Below are 22,276 nucleotides of genomic sequence, written 5' to 3' on the forward strand. Positions count from 1 at the left end.
GATTCCATCTGAAGTATTTCTTGTAGTAGTACTGAAAAATTTAGATATGCTGAAAATATGGGTAATTATGTCTGTTTTCACTAACATGAAAAACAGACCTAAATCACATATGAAAAACGTTATAGATTTTGAATCATACATTTAAAACTTTAATTGCAAGCCATGTATGTTGCATAAAAAAATGCTTACTATGATGTTTTCTCATCTTTACTGAATTTAAAAGATTATCCATTCCAGCTTGTACTTCTAGGGATGACCAGTAGAAAGTTCCATTGTTCTGTAAGGTGTGGTAAACTAAATATGCTTATTTCTACAGGAGGATAAGCTGCTTTGCATTATAAGCTTTGCCATAAACAAGCACATCTGCTGACAAATGGCATTTTCTACAAAAATAAAACTGAAGGTAGTATCTGCCCCAGATATGTGAAGAAAAGAATTATTCTCTGGAAATTAACTGAAATTTATATTGTTAGAAGCATTTTTTCAAGGTATTCTCTTTCCCATGGTTTAAAAAAATACTAAATTTTTTGTTTAATGGAAACATGCAGTCTAATAAAATCAATAGTCATTAGTTTAATAAATAGCAAACAGAGAAAGTTGATAAAATGTTATTAGAAAACAGAAAAGTGTTTATAGAATTTTATTTTTGTATTATAAACATAATACATGTACATTGTACAAAAATATGAAAATAAGAAATAGCAATCAAATGATTCAATTATTTAAATATAATGAATTTCAAAATTTTTTAGTAAAATTTTTAATAAAATTAAAAGCTAATGTTTGTTATTAAATATTTAGAAATTTAGCAGCAAATGTGAAATTTTGGAATAAACATAATTATAAACTACTGGTGGCATTGTAGTTCTAAAAAGTTTTTTGAGAAACCATATGGAAATATTATAAAGCATGTATTTATGCCTATTAAATCAGTTATGCTTCCCCTAATAATTTACCATAAATAAGTTTCTTATGTTAAATTATTAGGGGATGCATAACTTGGTCAATGGGTATGAATATTTGTACATCATGGTGATTGCAGTCGATAACAATATAATCTCTACTTAAAATCTATTAGCAATTTTTAAGTATTCACATACAAAAAATAGGTATGCAAGGAAATGTTTAGTGTGATTTAGCCATTCCTCAGTGTATTCATATATGAAAACTTTGTTATATACCATAAATATACACAATATTTACTGATCAATTAAATGAATTTTTAAAAACCATTCATAATTTTAAAAAGATATTTGGATATTCTTTAATTTTTTTAGTATACATTCTGGGGTACATGTGCAGATAGTGCAGGTTTGTTACACAAGTATACACATGCCATGGTGGCTTGCTGCATCCATCACCCTGTCATCTACATTAGGTCTTTCTCCTAATGCTCTCTCTCCCCTACCCCCTACTCCCTAACAGGCCCCAGTTTATGATGTTCCCCTCACTGTGTCCATGTGTTCTCATTGTTCAACATTCACTTATGAGAACATGTGGTCTTTGGTTTTCTGTTCTTGTGTCAGTTTGCTGAGAATGCTGGTTTCCAGCATTAACAGGGACATCGATGATTAGAACTCAGACCTGGAACAAGTAAACTCAGTGAATATTTATAGAATTCTTCACCCCAGGTCCACAGAACATACATTTTTCTCAGTATCACATTACACCTATTTTGAAGGTGACCACATAATTGGAAGTAAATCACTCTTCAGCATTTGCATAGCATTTCACAGACTTAAATGAAATATTGGTTGGCTGTTTGTTATTTTCTTCCCTTATTCCTTCCTGTCTCCACTGTTAAGCACAAGTATCGGCATAAAAGAGGTTTTTAATACCTATTTTTAGATTGCATTCCAGCTTGGGCAATAGAGCAAGACTCCTATTCTCTCTCCCCCTTTCTCTTTCTCTTTTTTTCTTTCTTTCAAAAAAAAAAAAAAGGAAATGACAAAAGAAAAAGAGGTAGATTGAAAGTAATAAAAAATTAAACATATTTATGTTTTAAAGGATACCATCAAGATATATAAAACCATTTCACAGCTTGAGATAAAATATTTATAAATTATCTGCCTGATAAGAACTCATATCTAGAATACATGAAGAATTTTTACAACTCAATAATGAAAAGACAAATCTACAACTAAAGCATAGGCAAAGGATATTAATAGATCCTTTTCCTAGGAAGGATTACAAGTGATCAATAAGAACATCAAAATATGCTCAACATCATTATCTAGCAAATAAAAATAAGAATGAGACATCACTGTATACCCACTATGATGACTATAATAAAAGAGAAAGATGATTTCAAGAGTTTGTAAAGATGTGGAGAAACTGAACACTTCCTACATATACTGCTGGCATGGGTGTGAAATAGTGAAGATATTTTGAAAAATAGTCTGGACTTCCTCAAAAGCCTAAAAATAGAGCAATTCAACTTCTAGATGAATACCCAAGAGAAATAAATAAAAACCCATATCCACATTGTATATGTGAATATCAGAACATCACACTGTTCCCCATAAATGTATACAGCTATAAATTGTCAATTTAAAATAATATTAATAAAAAATAAAATGAATAAAATTTAACTCCCCAACCCCAAGGAGATTATCAATGACAAAAAACCACATATCCACACAAAAACTTGTATATCAATGTTCATATTAAAATTATTCATAATAGTTTATAGTAAAAATAACCAATTGTCACTATATTAGTCCTTTGTTTTATCTCTGTAAGAAAACACTTGAGGCTGGGTAATTTATAAATAAAAGACTTTTGACTGGCTCATGGTTCTGCAGGCAGTACAAGCATAACACTGTTATCTGCTAGGCTTCTAGTGAGGCCTCAGGGAGCTTTGACTCATGGCAGAAGGGGAAGCGGGACTAGGCATATTACATTGAGAAGCTGGTTACCACCTGCGGAAATCTGACCTGTAGACCCTGACTTAAGGATGGGTGAATGAATGCACTATTACACCACTGCAGTGTTTTAAGTGGGATATGGATGGGGGGATGGCCTTGGCTGCTTTTAGAGAGTGAAATGCAACCAATTGACCAAGACCCTTTGTCCATTACACATTTATTCCCTTAAGATTTTACAAGATAGGTTTTAAGTTAACACAATTCTGGATAATTAACATAGTTAAGAGAATGGTTTTACAACTGGTAAAAGCTTTAGGTTAGGGGCCCAGAGTAAATGCTATTAACAGGTAATTCCCCTTTGCTCTTTCAGGGAGAGGGTCAGCCAGCACAAAATTAACATGAGTAAACAAAGTGAAGACAAATAGGTATGGGGTAAGGCCTTTGATCAGTGTCTATCTTTTTCCTATGCTAATGTTAATGAGGTGGCTGCCTTCAACCTGCCTCAATAAAACCTTTGGGCCTTCCAAAAGGTTTGAGACTATAATCTAAAACTTTCCCTAAGTATTTTCTGTAATATTTTGCCAACCACCCCAAGTGAATAGCAACATTATATAGAGAAGGAGCAAGAGAGATACGCACAGTAGCCAGGCTCCTTTAAAAAAATCAGCTCTCTGGTGAACTCAGAGCAAGAACTCACTCAGTACTATGATGAGGGCACCACCTCCATGACTCAAACATTTCCCACTGGACCTCACCCTCAACATTAACGATTACATTTCTTTTTCTTTTTTTGAGACAGAGTCTCACTCTGTTGCCTGGGCTGGAGTATAGTGGCATGATCTCAGCTCACTGCAGCCTACACCTCCTGGGTTCAACAGTTCTCCTGCCTCAGCCTCCCAAGTAGCTGGGATTAGAGGTGTCTGCTACCATGCCTGGCTAATTTTTTTATTTTCAGTAGAGACAGTGTCTTATCATGTTGGCCAGGCTGGCCTTTAACTCCTTACCTCAAGTGATCCCCCCACCTCGGCCTCTCAAAGTGCTTGGATTAGAGGCATAAGGCATCAGGCATGAGCCACTGTGTCCAGCTGGGAATTACATTTCAACATGCGATTTGGAGGGAGAAAGCATTAAAACCATATTAAGTCTCCAAACTGATGCAGTGGGTAAATAAAATATGTTATATACAATGGGACATTAGTCACTCATAAAATGAAATGTAGTATAGGTACATGCTATTATGCAGATAAACCTTGAAAACACTGTGCTGAAGAATATGGAAGTGGGCTTTATAGTTATTTCTGTTGTCGAAAAACCCAATGCTTTGACAGTCTCATCAGCTTGCCCAAAGTACACAATTAGCAAGCAGCCAAGCTGCCTTCTGATTCACATCCCTTGTACTTTCCTACATATCTCATTGTGAAATCACACCTACATTTTAAAATTTTTTTAAAAAAAAATTCACTGAGTGTCCTGATTGCAGAATGTCTTACCTAAAGTTGGTGAATATAGTAGACAGTATATTAAACGAGTAAGCTGTAGATCACTGGTAAAAGTTTGCTCTAGGTGTAATTGTTCAGAAAGAAATAGAATACATACATATTCCTTTGATGCTACAAGATACAGACTTCAGAGCATTGATTAGACTTGATGACTGATACAGGATCTCTCATAGCCTAAGGCTGCAAAAGGCAGCAAACTTACATTTCTAAGTCTCTTTAATATGTATAGATACTAACTTTGCAAGGGCTAAAACAATCATCAGATTTGTGGTCTACCTCCATGAGAAAAAGAGTCAGTCAGTAGCTATGTCCACTCTCCTGTATCTTTTATATATCTGATATTTATCTTTCTGATAATAAGCCAAGATAAAAACAGCTTTGAAAGTAGGCCAAGTTCTCCTATTTACAAATCTGAAAATGCTTGATCACTTGGAGTTTAGTCAGTTTTATTTCAAGTCAGAAATCAGATGTGTTTACAATTCTGACCACAGAACATCTTTCAGACTAAATAACTATTCAGGTGAGATTGATTATGAATTAGAACCCTAGTATTTGTATGTCTGCTGTAGTGAATGACAGGAGCAAAGGATAAGTGAAACATATCTTTTTCCACTGTGTTCAAAAGCAGGAAAACTGTCAAAAATAAATGGAAACAAGTACTTCTTCCAATTTTGCTTGGAGGAAATTGGACAATGAATATTTATTGACAATAAAAATTGAGCTGTTTGCCCAGATCCAAGATAAATATTGGTTCTCCACTCTGAAGTAAAAAGTATTAATACTGTTTTAACCCTTCTGAATGAAAACATCAGGAAAAAAAAAAAAAAGCCTGTCTGGATTCTGGAAACAGCAGTATAATCAGTGCTTGATGTGGTCTCCTTTATGTCTAGTGGCATAAACTAAACATTTTCCATTTATGTCTCTTACAGAAGTTTAGAATGTTGCTGTCTAGAATACCAATTTCTAACAAGTTAGAAATGTAGACCTGACAATGCTACCAAATGCTCACAGTCTGAATGTGTGCTCAGGCATCTATTCTGTTAATAATCTTAATGAAATTCATACAAAGCAAAGAAGAATAGGTAAAATTCAACACTCTTACTTTCCTGGCTCAAAAATAATTTAAAATTTCTCAAATTGGATCCCACTATTGGAAAATACAAGTATAAGAAAAAATTGAGATTTTTGTGTTAAGCAGTAATTCATCTGCTTACTATTGCTAAAAAGTCACAGCTGTGTAAAGTCTTAACATTTTCACTACTTTTTTCCTCCAAAGGAGGCTAGTGATGTTGAGTGCTTGCCCTGAAAATTCAAGAATATGAACATTTTACTGCACTTGGATCAAAGTGGCAGATCTGAATTAAGGTAAGTAATCAAAGGGGCAAGGGAGATGTTTTTATTTCCACCTTGCTGTTACTGCATTTTCACCACCTTCCTATCCTCCATGCTAGTCTCAATTCATGAAACTTAATCCCATCCTTTTGATAGATGGTTTGCCTTTTTTGTTACTGTTATTATTTATAATAATCATTTGAAACTATTAAAAGGGAATTCATTGTATATGTCAGATATAAACAGGCACTAATTGATTCAATAGTTCATTAGCCTTACTCTTATCATGTATCAGGCAGAGTGCTTGGTAAATGAACACTTTATTGAGGAAAATAGACCCTTTCTTGACTGCCTTTGTTCATGAATTATATCAATAACGTTTTGGTTTCATTTTTTGAAATATTTTTATTTTTAAGAGCTATGGAAAAAAAGGAAAAGAGATTCATTCATTCCATGCATCCATCTGCAGAAGCAATAAATAACAATATTCTAAATCTTGCTCTGCCAATTAATGGGTAATATAAACCTTTGGCAAATTACAAACTCTCTTGGTCTCACTTTTCTCACTGTAAAACTGGTATAAAATTAGGAGTAATTTCAGCCTCCTTGAATTGTAGTGACACACACACACACATACAGACTTGGAAAAAAATAATAGTGACATCTAGGCTTTTCTATAAGGATTGAATAAGTCAGTGCATGTAAAGTGCCTAGATTTGTATCTAGCATGTAGTAAGTACTACTATTTTAGCTAATATTAGTCACCTATTAACATGTTCTTAATAGATCTGCTCTAATAGTAATTATCCTATCCTATTAATTAATTACATGACTTAATTAGCTAATTAGACAGTTTGCTTAGTGCTTTACATACATTAGTTTACTTCATCCATAATAGAGTGGGAGGCAGTGTTATCTTCATTAAGAAGTGAACTGAGACAAGGGAAAGTTAATCAGAGAACAAATATTCCAATAAGCATTTTGTGATTGTTAAATCCAGATTAAGATAAGGCTGTGCCCCCACTGAATCTTAGTCAAAGGTTAGAAAACTAAATCCTAGAAGAGTCAGTCTTCTGCAGGGTAAAATAGAAAAGTAAGTAATTGTACAGTATGGTAACTATAGTAAGAGTACATTCACAAGGTGTTTCGGGAGCACAGAACACAGAGAGATTAAACTGTTTTTCACTGGGGCTTGGATGATCCTTAGGTTCAGAGATTATATTTCAACAGAGTACACAAAATTATGTTGAATAAAATATTAGACTTCCTATTTTTTCATCCTATTGATGAAAGAATAAATAACCCAGTGTCTTTATATCATTAAGCAGTCAGAGATGATATTTTTGATAACACAAGAAGCAAAATACAATATTCTAATTAGCAGAGTAACTGAATAAATACTACCTGAATGGTCATTTTTCTAAGCAGTACAGTTTCATTTTATGTTATTTCACCCAGCTCACTCCAACATTTCAATCACACACACATCTCTTTTGGCCAGCACCAGTCACACATTATTGTTATCTCCTATTTGTATCATTTCATACATTTTCAAATTATTCTGTTTGCAACTATTGACCCCTTTGATTCAGCTAAGCCAGAGTGACATTTCTAAATGTAAATATGTTCACATTAGCTTATAACTTAAAGATCCCCTGACCCTTGTCTACAGAATAGGTCTTTTCACTCTGGTGGGATTTTCAAAATTCATTATCACCTTTCCTTTTCCTATCTGTTCAAATTCATCTCCTTTTATGACACACATACACCTTATACTCCACCCATAGAAAATTGAGTTCCTAAAATGTTTGACTTGTTATCATCCAGGGCAGTACAGGGCATACAGCAACTGATAAATATTGTTGAACAAAGGTATATATAAAAGGCTACATAGGCCCCTGTGGTGTGTCTTAATTAATTAATTTCATAACCATTGAAGAACTTTCCCTCCTCTACCTCAACAGAGCATTTTAATTAATATTATGGCACATGACAGGGCAGCTTACAACCCAGCTAACTGGTTTAGATTCCATGCTTAACCACCATGCTATACCACATCTTAGAACGGAATACAAACCAAACAAACAGAGAGTAACAGTGTTACTGTTTCCTGAGGGACATTTTAATGAATACTATGCCCTGAAACAAACTGCTAGAAAGAGCAAATATTTATTTTTTAAGGCAGAACATAATTTTTCCTTACCATCAATTACTTCTGTCCAAGTTGAAATACTGTCTATGCAAATTAGGTTACTTTAGGGCTTACTCACTTGTTGCCTTTTGTTGCCAGTGATCACAGAAAAAGTTGGTTGCAGTGGATCAAGCACATCCTTGACATTGAAAGATCTGTCATAGCACACACTCATGAATGAACTCTTGAGTTTTTATGATAGGAAAGTGTTTTGGAAGCCGCCACATCAGACAGCACAACTTCCTATAGATATTAGGTAGCTTGGCTTTACTCCAACACTGTTACTCTCTGTATTTTCGCTTTGTATTCCGTTCTAAGATGTGGTATATAGCATGGTGGTTAAGCATGATATCTAAACCAGTTAGCTGGGTTGCAATGCTGCCCTATTACGTGCCAACAACATGAACTTGGGAAGGTTAAACACTCTGAGTCTCAATTTATTCATTTATAAATTTGGGACAACAATAGCATTCATTCTTTACCACTGCCTGAAATAATAGTTATTTATCATGAAAAGCAAGCTAACTTTATCTACCCCTTGCAATCCTACAAAAGCAGATACCCAGCACATCAGAATCATTCCTGCTCATAAGGTCATGTCTGGGGCTTACACTCCAGAAGCACACTTTGCACTGGGAATAAGAATAAGGTATAAACATTTACTTTTATAACATGACCAAGCTTTGTGTCATGAAATATATATAAAAGTAAAGATATTGTTGGGCCAGGAAGAGACTGATTGTCTTTGTCTTGGGAAATTCTGGTGGATAAATTTAAAATAAATGGTAGAATTTTTAAATATTTAGATATAAAGAAGAACAGCATTCCATGCAAAAAATATGTATATGTACAATATATGTGAAAAATATGCACACACACAAAGACTGGAACTGTCAGGAGTGGTCTAGAAAACAGTGATCAAATTTGGCTGAAACAAAAGGAAGGAGCAGGGATGCTGCAGGGACTAGAGGTTTAACATGAAAGTTTTAAATGCAAGTCCTTCAGAATTAAGTAAAGATTGGAATTGAGTTTATACCCTAACTAGCTTTATAGCCCCAAGCAAGATATGTATTTTCTCTGCCTTATTTCCATATCTGAAGTGTAAATTATGTTTACTGATTTTATTTGTAAAGTGCTTAACACAGTGCTTGACCCGTAATTCATAAGTAAAAACCATAACACTTTCCTCTTCTCCTTTTCCATAGGTGTAGAATATTTAGTCTTTTTGGTTAAAAAGTTGGAAGATTCCAGATAGAAATACATAAAATGACACAAAGAGATCTATATATGCTGACTTTCTCCTGTTTGCCTCTATAGATCCACTTTTCATGTTACTACTCCCTGCTCTGTGCCCTGAGAGGCTGAAATTTACATACTGCATCGGGGTTTACTTGTCCATTGGTTTCATGATGCTTTGGGCCAAAAGAAGTCTTGGCATGAGATAGGGGGGAGGAAGAGGAGCTAATTCAAGTCACTGATTATCTCAGTCTCCACTCCGCCCCTCCGTATAGGTCTGCTTCAGTCTGGCAGCATCCCTTCAAAGACAGATTTCAGCATTCAGATGACCCTCTCCTTACAGCCATTTTTGTTTTTTACAATATAATAATGTGTCTTGACTTGCCAAATCAATAATATCCTTAGTCTCATCTCTTGAAGACCCAGTGTCTTAATGAAATCCTACCATCACTACCTTTTGGGTACAATACTATACAATATGGTTTTTGGTTGATTACATCTTTGTGGATAGACTTTATTAAACCCTCCTGAAATTGTTTTTGAGTATGTCTCTGGATCTTTGAGAATCCTAAATAATACATGTGAACGCATTAGAAAAATGTGATTGCATATATATTCAAAACAAAATGGAAATAAGAGCCATATAAAAAGAAGACGATTTTTCAAACTGAGAGATTTTCATAGAGAACTGGAATTCCTTATATATTTTCAAATATTTTTAGTGTATAATTGTATGTAAATATTAGTATTAGTGATTGAAGATAAATTTTATATGTACCATGAATAAATTTGTTTTTTTAAACTAAATATTTCTTCCATTTTTAATGATTGTATTTCTGAAATATATATGTCTAGTTTTCTTTTCTTAAAGCATTTAGAAAATTTACTTTCATAAGATTTTAATTCTCTTGAGTTTAGCATTATAGAAAAAATTAATGTGATTTTCAAATATAACCAAACTGTCAACTGGGCAGCATTCCTGAAGACAACACTTTCTGTTAAAACATGAAATTACAGCATATGGGTTCCTAGAACATTTAAAACAAAAAACAAAAAACTTTACTAAGAATAAGATCTGTGCATTATAGTTAATGTTTTATTCTATGGATTGTATGTAAGTTTTCACTTTAAATATTTCTTATAAGAAAATATCACATTTAAAAATAGGTCAGGTGTGGTGGCTCATGTCTATAATCCCAGCACTTTGGGAGGCTGTGGTGGGCTGATCACTTGAGGTCCAGAGTTTGAGACCAGCCTGGCCAGCATGGTGAAACCCTGTCTCCACTAAAAATACAAAAATTAGCTGGATGTGATGGCACGCACCTGTAGTTCCAGCTACTTGGAGGTTGAGGCAGGAGAACTGCTTGAACCTGGGAAATGGAGGTTGCATTAAGTTTAGTTCATGCTATTGCACTCCAGCCTAAGTGACAGAGTGAGATTCCATCTCCAAAACAATAACAACAACAAATTTAAAAATAGAATAATTGGTAATATTTATGAATGATAACCCAGAAAAATCAAGTTAGTCATTGAAATAAAATTGTTTTTTACCCTACTTTCCAGGGGTTCTAGTTAGCCATCATCCATACATACTCAAGAGATGCAGCATCAGGAGTACACTCTATATCTGAACCTGCTTCTGCCTTTAAATACTATGTCCTCTCCAATCTGCCTTGATAGGCAAGGATCAGCAACACTTTGAAAGCACACAGAAAGTCCAAAGGCTGCTAAGTCACCAAAGTCCAAAATTCTGCTGGATAAAAAGAGAGAGTCCCTGCCAATTTCATTTATCATGTTTAAAATGCTTTCTTTCTTTTCATCAAAGCAAACATTCTTTGGTCCATTCTTGTGCATGAAGAGAGAAATATCGCTCTCTAGTAACAGTTACATGACAACACACCTATTGTGTAACCTGTCTTTCTACACTGTTAGTGGTACTGTAGATTTTTCTCATGACTTTTTAACAGTCTTCATTTTCTGTTCTGGTCAACTACTGATCTCATCTTGGAAGTAGATGAGATGCTTATTTAATGCCTAAGAGAGGGAGTTTCATACCAATGTGGTAAAGGAATGCTTTTTAGTCTGAGTAAAGGTAATTGTTTCTAACTTTCCATATACTTCAAATATACTGACTCTATACCTATACAACTCTTTCTAACTCTTTAAAATTTGTCAAATAATAGATCCTATTTCTTCTTTTAAAAGGAGTAACATAGACATAAGATGAAGACCTTAAATGATAAAAGAAAATTAAAACTTGATAAAGAAATTTTGAACATATTTTTGAATGATCATGAACCATTACTTTATAAACAGTAACTTTTCTGTCAAGAGAATAATTCATTATCCTGGGTTATTTAATGAGCCAAGAGAAAATCATGAACAAGCTGTAAATGAAATGAAATCTGTATTAGTCATAGTTCTCTACAGGAAATAACTAATAGTATATATGTATGTATGAAAGGGAATTTAGTAAGGAGAACTGACTCACATGATCACAAGGTGAAGTCCCACCATAGGCCATCTGCTAGCTGAGGAGCAAGGAAGCCAGTAGTGGCTCAGTGCAAGTCCCCAAACCTCCAAAGTAGGGAAGCCAACACTGCAGCCTTCAGTCTGTGACCAATGGCCTGAGAGCCCCTGGGAAACCACTGGTATAAGTCCAAGAGTCCAAAGGCCAAAGACCTTGCAGTCTCATGTTCAAGGGCAGGAAGTATCCAGCACAGGAGAAAGATGAAGGCTGAAAGACTCAACAAGTTAGCTTTTTCACCTTCCTCTGCTTGCTTTTTCTAGCCACACTAGCAGTAGATTGTATGGTGCCCACCCACATTGTGGGTGGGTCTTCCTAAGGAATGTGGGTGAGCATTTCTGAGGGTGGGTCTTTCTCTCTCAGTCCACTGATTCAAATATTAATCTCTTCCAGCAATACCAAGAAACACCCAGAAACAATAGTTTGCATCCTTCAATACAATCAAGGTGACACTTAATATTAACCATCAAAGAATCTAAATGAAGCTAATAGAAAATATTATTAAATTTTTTAACTGATTTTGTCTTTTCCTAATTTAGGTCAAGGAAGAAGAAAATATTTTCAAAAATTATGGTTGCTCATTTCTAATATTTCATATTTGAAGGCATGAAAATTTATTTCTTCCTTGTCTTTTTCCTTCTCCTCCTTGAGTAGGGCAGATGTATATTATATCATTTGATTAAAACTATCAGATTCAGGAAATAATAAAGAAGATAAAATTAAGAGAGACAAGATTAGCTACAAAGATGGATTCAACATCATCTATCAGTCAAAGTCAAAACTCAAATTAGAGGCCCAAAGCTAATACTTAATTTCAAAGGAGTATATAATGCTTCCCCTTCTCTGACATATACCATCACATTAAGAAAACCAGTATAATAGCAGACGTTATAGCTAAAACACACAATTAAAACTAGAAGGCAGACAAAATGACAAAGATGAAAAAGACACACAAAAAAGTGCAATGAACAGAAAGCAGTTAAAAAACATGAGATGTTAATTATAAGTACTTTAAATGTTTCAATGAACACTTCAATTGGTGTCTAAAAACAGTTTGTCAGAGTCTACAAGAAATATAGAATATAGTTGTTTGCTTTCTTTTTTTTTTCTTTTTTAAGATGGAGTTTCACTCTGTTGCCCAGGCTGGAGTACAGTGGCACTATCTTGGCTCACTTCAACCTCCACCTACTGGGTTGAAGTGATTCTACTACCTCAGCCTCCCAAGTAGCTGTGATTACAGGTGTGCATCACCATGCCCAGCTAATTTTTGTATTTTTAGTAGAGACAGGGTTTCACCATGTTGGCCAGGCTAGTCTCAAACTCCTGACCTCAAGTGATCTGCCAGTCTGAGCCTCCCAAAGTGCTGCAATTACATGCAAAAGCCAAGGCACCTGGCCAAGAAATAGTTTTAATATAAAGACATAGATTAAGGAGAATGGTTGGGAAACATATATTAACACTAATCAAAAGAAAGCTGAAGTAGCTATACTAATTTCATACAAAACAGACTTGAGAACATGGGAAATTATCAGGGATAAAGACATACATTACATGATAATAAAGATGTCAATTTTCCAAGAGGATATAAAAATTCTTAATGTTATCGACCTAAAAATCAGAAAGTTAAAGTACATGATACAAAAACTGATAGAATTGGGAATAAAATGAAAAGCCCATAACAATAGCTGAAGACTTTAATACCTGCTATCCATGATTCACAGATCTGGCATGGAGTAAGTCAGTTTGCATACAGCTGAATTGAAAGACACCATCAAAGCACTAGTTCTCCTGGACATTTGAAGAAAATTAATCCATCACCAAAATGTACATTCTTTTCAAGCTTACATGGGGCATTCTGAAAAAATAGATCGTATTCTGTATCATAAAATACAACTTAACAAAATTAAAAAATACAAATTTTATAAAATATGCCCTTCGGCCACAATGGAATTAAAATAGAAATGAATGACAGAAAAATAGCTGAGAAATCTCAAAGAATTTATAGATTAAACAGCACAATACTAGAAAACATATGGGTCAAAGAATACATATAAAGGGAAATTAAATATTCTGAACTAATGAAAACGAAAATATACCTTCAAAATTTCTAGAATGCAGCAAAAGTAGTGCTTAGAAGGAAATTTATAGCATCAAAGGCATATATTAGAAAAGTGGAAGGATCTAAAAATCATTAATCTATGCTTCTACCATAAGAAACTAGTAGAAGAAAAGCACCTAAACTTAAAGCTAAAAACAACAGAGTAAAGTAAGTAATAAAAAATTAAAGGAGAAATCAATAAAATTAAATCAGGAAATCAATAGAGAAAGTTGATAAAATCAAAAGTGGTCCATTAAAAAAAATCAGCGAAAGTGATAAAGCTCTAGCCAAGCTAATGTAGAAAGGAATAGTGAAGACAAAAATTATTCACACCATACAGACACACAAAAAGATTTTATTTCTACTGATCCCATGGACATTAAAAAGATAGTAAATATTATGAAGAACTCTTTGTTCACAAATTTGATACTCTGGATAAAACAGGACAATTCTTTGGAAAAAAAAATCTACCAAAGGTTACTAAAGAAAAGATAAATTATCTGAATAGGCCTATATCTGTTAAGAATTGAATCAGTAGTTATCAAATTTCTAAAGAAAGCATCAAGCCCAGGTGGTTTCTCTGGTGAATTCTACCAAACATTTAAGGAAGAAATAACACCAATTCTCTACAACTGAAACAAAAACCCTTAAGACAGGAAAGAGGAAATATCTTAATCAAAAGAGTTGCCAAAATAGGAAATAAAATTTTAAAATACAAACATGATCATTGTTAAATAAATTCTAGAACATTTTTTGAGAGAGGTGTGGCAGAGGAAACAAAAGTAATAAAACAATTAGTTCTTAGCTAAGTTATTGAAGCATAAAAATAACGAAGGATAAAACACAAATACACATAGCTTCAATTATAATTGAGAAAAATATCCGAGGTAGAGATCAATGTAAAAGATGTTTGGGGAAAATTTGCAAAATTAATATGATGAAATATTAGAATGAGACTAAAGAATTATTTTTATCAATAGTTTGCCTGGAAGACATGGTGGATATAAAATCATGAACAAAAATAAAATTACATTTGAAGAAATTAAGAAAGTTTACCAAGATCTACACAAGTAATATGAAAAAAGATTCAGTGGCAGATGGGATTGCAAGCAAATATGTTCAAAACTTCATAAGCAGATAATTACAGTATCACTTATAACATTTATGGGCATAGAAAATATAAATATTTTAAAACATATTTTATATAATTAAAATGATCTGAAATAAAACTTTTAAAAGATAGCTCAAAAATTAATATGTTATAAAAGCACATTTCTGAAGCTACATATGTGAAGATATTAAACTATCTTAGAACTATCTATCATATATAAATATTATAAATACACATATTTATATACCTATATACAGGTATATTTATATATAGGTATATGTAATTATAGGTATATTTATAGGTATAAATATAGGTATATATAGATATATTATATATATTATAGGCATATATGATAGGTATTTAAATATAGGTATACTTATATATATACCTACATATAATATATATATAAAATTTGAATTATATTTATATTTATATATATGATAGGTATATTTTCAAATATAATTTGAAATTATAAATTATATGAGTTATATAAACACTTTAAGTGAGAAAAAAAATTGCAATTGGTGTCAAAAAGAATCTGAAAAATTTGAGAATCTATTCTTAATTGTAAAAGTCCGTATTACAGAGGATTATATGAATATGCCCTTACTATGTTAATAAATACATATATAGAAACCAAGAATATTAATGTCAGACTGCTGAATCATCTCCCCTAATATTCAGATTAAATTTCAAAGCAAGATGAAAAATCCCACAATTGCCATTAATATTTTAATATTGCTTTTTCTGAATTAATTAATGATTGCAGCTGCTTAGTAGTTAATAATACTGGTACCCATGAAAGATCACGAAAATTCAAAGGATAAATAATTGTAAAGAGAAAAATCAAGATTACAATATAGCCAGCCATTTTTTAAGAATTAGCAACCTTCCAGCAAAGCGTTATTTTACTTCAACCTGGTAGCTTGAATATTTTTAGGGACTAGAATTAGCTTAATTTATTTATGGAGTCATAGTCTAACAGCTAGAGAAACTTTCTTTTGAAAAATACAACGATTCTTTTTGCCAAATCTCAGTTGCTCCATCTATGAATAAAGAAAACAATGCGAATGGAGAGCTTTGAGCAGTCAGAGAATTGGAGTATTTCCTTGCAGTCTGCTCCTGAAACTTCTTCCAGACATCCTTTGGGAATAAATGATATTACCTGGCAGATGCCTGTGATCTGGGAAGTCTTCAACCTTGGAGCTGAGTGATGCTGACACTTATGATGGCAAAGAATATAACCATCCTATTAAATGTCAAGAGGGTAAAGCTAGCTAGTTCTCTCCACAATGTTCCTACATATCCCTGAGGAATTTTTAGAGGAAAATGAAGCAGAAGGAATCTTTTGAGTCTACATGATAATAGAATATGTATGAAATATGTTTATTTTCTGCTTATTTGTAAACCTCTGGTTCATTGATGAAGGAATAATTATACAAAATAGACAAATATGAAAGAGCAAACTATTTTGCTCATTGTTTTTTAAAGAAATTATAAGATATAAATGCAGAGGTTAAAATTAATCTATGTGATAATAATGATCAAGTAGAGATGTGTGATTTAATAGTGATCTATCATGCAAAGATCAGTAAGACCACAGTCAACATGTATGATTATTAAACAAATTGAGAGGTTCTTTCAATAGTGGTAAAAATTGTAAAGCTTTACTAGCAAACCTATAGAAATGTAAGTGATAAAACTGTATCACCAGGGAAAAGTGTACATTTCTAATTTTTTTTAGAATTAACTATTTAATAAAATGGCAAATTTATGGTCAAAATATTGAATCCATTATGGTAGACAGTCGATTTATTTGGGGATTGATAAATTCATGTTTTCTTTGTTACCCATTTAATGAATAAAAAGCCATTTAATATTGGATTTGTATTAGGAAAATGAGAATTATAAAATACTTACCTATAAATAATACTGATGTGTAGTTAAAAATCTTTATTTTATTTCAAATGGTAAGAATAAATAATGACAAAGCTTAGGCCTGATGCCCCAGATTCCAGGTCTACATAACTGCCAAGCTGTCCCGAGGCCTCAGGTTAGAGACAGGCTCCAGTCAACACAGACTTTCAGCCTACTTTGCCATCATGCTGACATCTACAGCCCCAGACTCCAGGTTAGAACCTACAGACCCAACTTCCAGCTCTGCACTAGCACTAACTAGGCTGACACTTGCACTAGACCAGTACCAGTGACTCTGGCTTTCTTCTAGTTCTCATAGACCCAGGTTCCAAGCCCATCCCATTGCCAGACAGCCCCGGGCTCCAGGCTGCTTCCCATGTTCCCAGGCTTCAGCAGATTCAGGGTACAAATCCATCCTTGTGTACTCAGGCACCAGTCCAGACTTGCTCAAAAACTTCAGCAGCAAGTCTGCCTACAGATGTTTCCAGACAGTCTGTCCAGAATCTCTGGGCAGGCACCTGAATGTGTGAAGCAAATACTAAGGGAACTGAAGGAAGAAATAGACAGCACTATAATAATAGTAGGGGTCTGCAATAAACCATTTTCAATAAGGGAGATTTCATCCGATCAAAAAAAAATCAGTAATGAAACAGTTAATTTGAATAACACTATACACTACAAGAACCAAACAGACATATATAAAACATTCCAGGAGAAGATCCAAGATGGCTGGTTAGGAGCAGCTCAGGATTCCAGCTCTGAGTAAAAGCTTAGAGGGTGAGTGGACGCCGCATTTCCAGATGGATTTTTATTGTCCACAGACCAGGAGATTCCCAGGCAGAGGAGCCCCACGGGTCGCCAGGGTGGCTGTTTTGGCCGGCATGGCTGTTTTGCCTGCATCCTGATGCAGTGGTTCCAAGTGCAGAGTAAATGGGACTGTGTCCCCACTTAGCCAGCAAGGGGAGCTGAAACAGGGAGCCAGGCAAGGAGATTTCTGGGCATAAAAGTGCCACAAATCTCACAGACATGGTTTCAGCCAGAGCAGTGCGTCACCGCATGGGAAATGACACATATCCCGGTGACTATTCAACAGGCAACCAGGACACCTGGTAGAGAGCAGACTGTTCAACTAAAAAACAAAAGGCTCTGAGGCAGGGAGCCAGGTGATCAGGCCCTGCTGATCCCACTCCCACACACACACAAAAAAACGAAAACAAAAAAACAGCAATTGGAAATGCTCTGGGTTGAGAGTTTCACAGCAAGCACAGCTGAACCCGGGATGGTCCAGCTCCATGGGGGAGGGGCGTCTGCCATTACCGAGGCACTCCACCACTATGGAGGCAGTCCACCATTCATGAGGTAGCCTGCCATTGCCAAGGCAGCCCGCCATTACAGAGAGAGTCGCTCATTACAGAGGCAGGCCACAATTGCCAAGGCAGTTCTAATCACACTCATATAAACAGGACTGCAGGGAAGTTCACATGGCAAATGAGGGGAGCCCATGCAGCTCAGCGAAGCCTCTGCAGGAGAGTCAGCTCATAAAGGAGAGCTCAGACTGACATTTGGCAGGTATGCTTCTGGGACAAAGCAGAAGAAGAAACTGGTAGCAACCTCTACTGTTCAGCAGCTGCTGCAAGTGATCCCCAGGCAAGCAGGGCCTGGAGTGGACCTCAGCAGTACTACAGCAGAGAGGCCAGACAGTTAAAAGGAAAACTAAGAAACAGAAATAACTTCATCAACAACAAACAGAACGTCCACTCAGAGACCCAAGCAGAAAGTCAACACCTACAAAGCCGACAGGTGGATAAATCCACAAAGATGGGAAGAAACCAGCACAAAAAGGATGAAAACACTCAAAACCAGAACACCTCTTCTCCTACAAGGGATCACAACTCCTCACCAGCAAGGGAACAAGACTGGATGGAGAATGAGTGTAATGAAATGACAGAATCAGCCTTCAGAAAGTGGGTAATAAGATACTTCTGTGAGCTAAAAGAACATGTTCTAACCCAATGCAAAGAAACTAAGAACGTTGAAAAAAGATTTGATGAAATGCTAACGAGAATGGACAACTTAGAGAGGAATATAAGTGAATTGATGGAGCTGAAAAACACAACACGAGAACTTCACGAAACATGCACAAGTTTCAACAGCCAAATTGACCAAGCAGAAGAAAGGATATCAGAGGTCGAAGATCAACTCAATGAAATAAAAGGAGAAGGTAAGATTAGAGGAAACAGGGTAAAAAGGAATGAACAAAGTCAACAAGAAATATGGGACTATGTGAAAAGACCTAATCTACATTTGATAGGTGTACCTGAATGTGACAAAGAGAATGAATCCAAGCTGGAAAATACTCTTCAGGATATTATCCAGGAAAACTTCCCCAACCTAGCAAGGCAGGCCAATATTCAAGTCCAGGAAATACAGAGAACACCACAAAGATGTTCCTCAAGAAGAGCAACCCCAAGGCACATAATCGACAGATTCACCAGGGTTGAAATGAAGGAGAAAATGCTAAGGGCAGCCAGGGAGAAAGGTCGGGTTACCTACAAAGGGAATCACATCAGACTCACAGCAGATCTCTCAGCAGAAACCCTACAAGCCAGAAGAGAGTGGGGGCCGATATTCAACATCCTTAAAGAAAAGAACTTTCAGTCCAGAATTTCAAATCCAGCCAAACTAAGCTTAATAAGTGAAGGAAAAATAAAATCCTTTGTGAACAAGCAAGTACTCAGAGATTTCATCACCAACAGACCTGCTTTACAAGAGCTCCTGAAAGAGGCACTACACATAGAAAAGAACAACCAGTACCAGCCACTCCAAAAACATACCAAATGGCAAAGAGCATCAACACAGTGAAGAATCTGCATCAACCAATGGGTAAAACAGCAGGCTAGCATCAAAATGGCAGGATCAAATTCACACATAACAATATTAACCCTAAACGTAAATGGACTGAATGCCCCAATCAAAAGACACAGACTGGCAAATTGGATAAAAAGCCAAAACCCATCAGTGTGCTGTATCCAGGAAACCCATCTCACATGCAAGGATACACAAAGGCTCAAAATAAAGGGATGGAGGAAGATTTACCAAGAAAATGGAGAGCAAAAAAAAGCAGTAGTTGCAATTCTCATCTCTGATATAATAGACTTTAAAGCAACAAAGATCAAGAGACAAAGAAGGACATTACATAATGGTAAAAGGATCAATGCAACAAGAAGAGCTAATGATCCTAAATATATATGCACCTAATACAGGCGCACCCACATATATAAGCCAAGTTCTTAATGACTTGCAAAGAGACTTAGACTCCCACACAATAATAGTGGGAGACTTCAACACACCATTGTCAATATTAGACAGATCAATGAGACAGAAAATTAACAAGGATATCTGGGACTTGAACTCAGACCTGGAACAAGCAAACCTAATAGACATTTACAGAACTCTCCACCCCAAATCCACAGAATATACATTCTTCTCAGCACCACATCACACCTACTCTAAAATTGACCACATAATTGGAAGTAAATCACTCCTCAGCAAATGCAAAAGAACGGAAACCATAACAAACAGTCTCTCAGACCACAGTGCAATCAAGTTAGAACTCAGAATTCAGAAACCAACCCAGAATGCACAGCCTCATGGAAACTGAACAACTTTCTCTTGAATGTTGACTGGATAAACAATGAAATGAAGGCCGAAATAAAGATGTTCTTCAAAACCAATGAGAACGAAGACACCACATACCAGAATCTCTGGGACACATTTAAAGCAGTCTCTAGAGGAAAATAGACAGCAATAAGTGCCCACATGAGAAGCAAGGAGAGATCTAAAATTGACAGCCTATTGTCAAAATTGAAAGAGCTAGAGGAGAAAGATCAAAAAAAACTCAAAACCTAGCAGAAGACAAGAAATAACTAAGATCAGAGCAGAACTGAAGGAGATAGAGACACGAAAAACCCTTCAAAAAATCAATAAATCCGGGAGCTGGTTTTTTGAAAATATCAACAAAATAGACCATTAGCCAGATTAATAAAAAAGAAAAGAGAGAATAACCAAATAGATGCAATAAAAAATGATAAAGTGGGTATCACCACAGATCCCACAGAAATTCAAACCATCATCAGAGATTATTACAAACAATTCTATGCACATAAACTAGAAAACCTGGAAGAAATGGATAAATTCCTGGACAGTTGCCTCCTCCCAAGCCCAAACCAGGAAGAAGTCGAAACCCTGAATAGACCAATAACAAGGTCTGAAGTTGAGGCAGCAATTAAGAGCCTACCACCCAAAAAAGCCCACGTCCAGATGGCTTCACAGCCGAATTCTACCAGACATACAAAGAGGAACTAGTATCATTCCTTCTAAAACTATTCCAAATAATCCAAAAAGAGGGAATCCTTCCCAAATCATTTTATGAGACGAACATCATCCTGATACCAAAACCCAGCAGAGACTCAACAAGAACAGAAAACTACAGGCCAATATCCATGATGAACGTAGATGCAAAAATCTTCAATAAAATACTGACAAGCCGATTGCAACAGCACATCAAAATGCTTATCCACCATGATCAAGTAGGATTCATCCTGGGGATGCAAGGCTGGTTCAACATATGCAAGTTTATAAATGTAATTCACCACACAAACAGAACCAAAGACCAAAACCACATGATTATCTTAATTGACGCAGAGAAGGCCTTCGACAAAATTCAACAGCCCTTTATGCTAAAAACCCTGAATAAACTAGGTATTGATGGAACCGTATCTCAAAATAATAAAAGCTATTTATGACAAACCAACAGCCAATATCATACTGAATGGGCAAAAATTGGAAGCATTCCCTTTGAAATCTGGCACTAGACAAGGATGCCCTCTCACACCACTCCTATTCAACATAGTACTGGAAGTTCTAGCCAGAGCAATCAGGCAAGAAAAAGAAATAAAGCGTCTTCAATTAGGAAAGGAGGAAGTCAAACTGTCTCTATTTGCAGACGACGTGACTGTGTATCTAGAAGACCCCATCGTCTCAGCCCAAAATCTCCTGAAACTGATAAGCAACTTCAGCAAAGTCTCAGGATACAAAATCAATGTGCAAAAATCACAAGCATTCCTATACACCAAGAACAGACTTAAAGAGAGCCAAATTAACTTCAGCATTTTATACTCTAAATAAAAAATACTGATGGTTTGCGCTGGGTGCCCTCACTGCCGGTGTCTGTGAGCTGCGGTTGGGCCGGCCGGGCTCTTTGCATCACTTGGCACCCGGCACAATGAGTGCTTGCCACGGCCCCCGCACGGCCCTCCCGACAAAGAGCCGCAGAGCTGTGTGGCTGCTGCCGCCAGCTGCGGCTTGCGTTCACAGGCGTGGGAATTTGTTGCACTTATTGGGGCTTTGTTTTTCCCTTGGGTTTTTAATTTTTTTCGTTATTTTGGACAAAATGTCGGCCCGTGATGTAAAAATTGAGCGAGGAACCTTGGTGGCAT

At 35.5% G+C, this 22,276-nt stretch overlaps 1 long non-coding RNA gene across 2 annotated transcripts in view; it reads right to left on the reverse strand.

The window, feature by feature from the left end:
• Positions 1-625: 625 nt before the first annotated feature.
• LOC135272028 (uncharacterized) overlaps positions 626-22,276 on the reverse strand; it is a 30,610-nt gene continuing 8,959 nt past the window's right edge. The window contains exons 2-3 of one of the 2 annotated variants that reach the window (XR_010340135.1): positions 13,354-13,507; positions 626-1,584 (exon numbers count right to left, since the gene is read on the reverse strand). This is a non-coding gene — a long non-coding RNA (uncharacterized LOC135272028). Of the gene's footprint in view, positions 1,585-11,777; positions 11,863-13,353; positions 13,508-22,276 lie in introns of those variants that run through there. The other variant, XR_010340136.1, reaches the window with a different exon arrangement.

This window comes from Aotus nancymaae, unplaced genomic scaffold, assembly GCF_030222135.1.
Source record: "Aotus nancymaae isolate 86718 unplaced genomic scaffold, 86718_ANA_hifiasm-v0.15.2.pri h1tg000102l, whole genome shotgun sequence".
NCBI classification, from domain to species: domain Eukaryota; kingdom Metazoa; phylum Chordata; class Mammalia; order Primates; family Aotidae; genus Aotus; species Aotus nancymaae.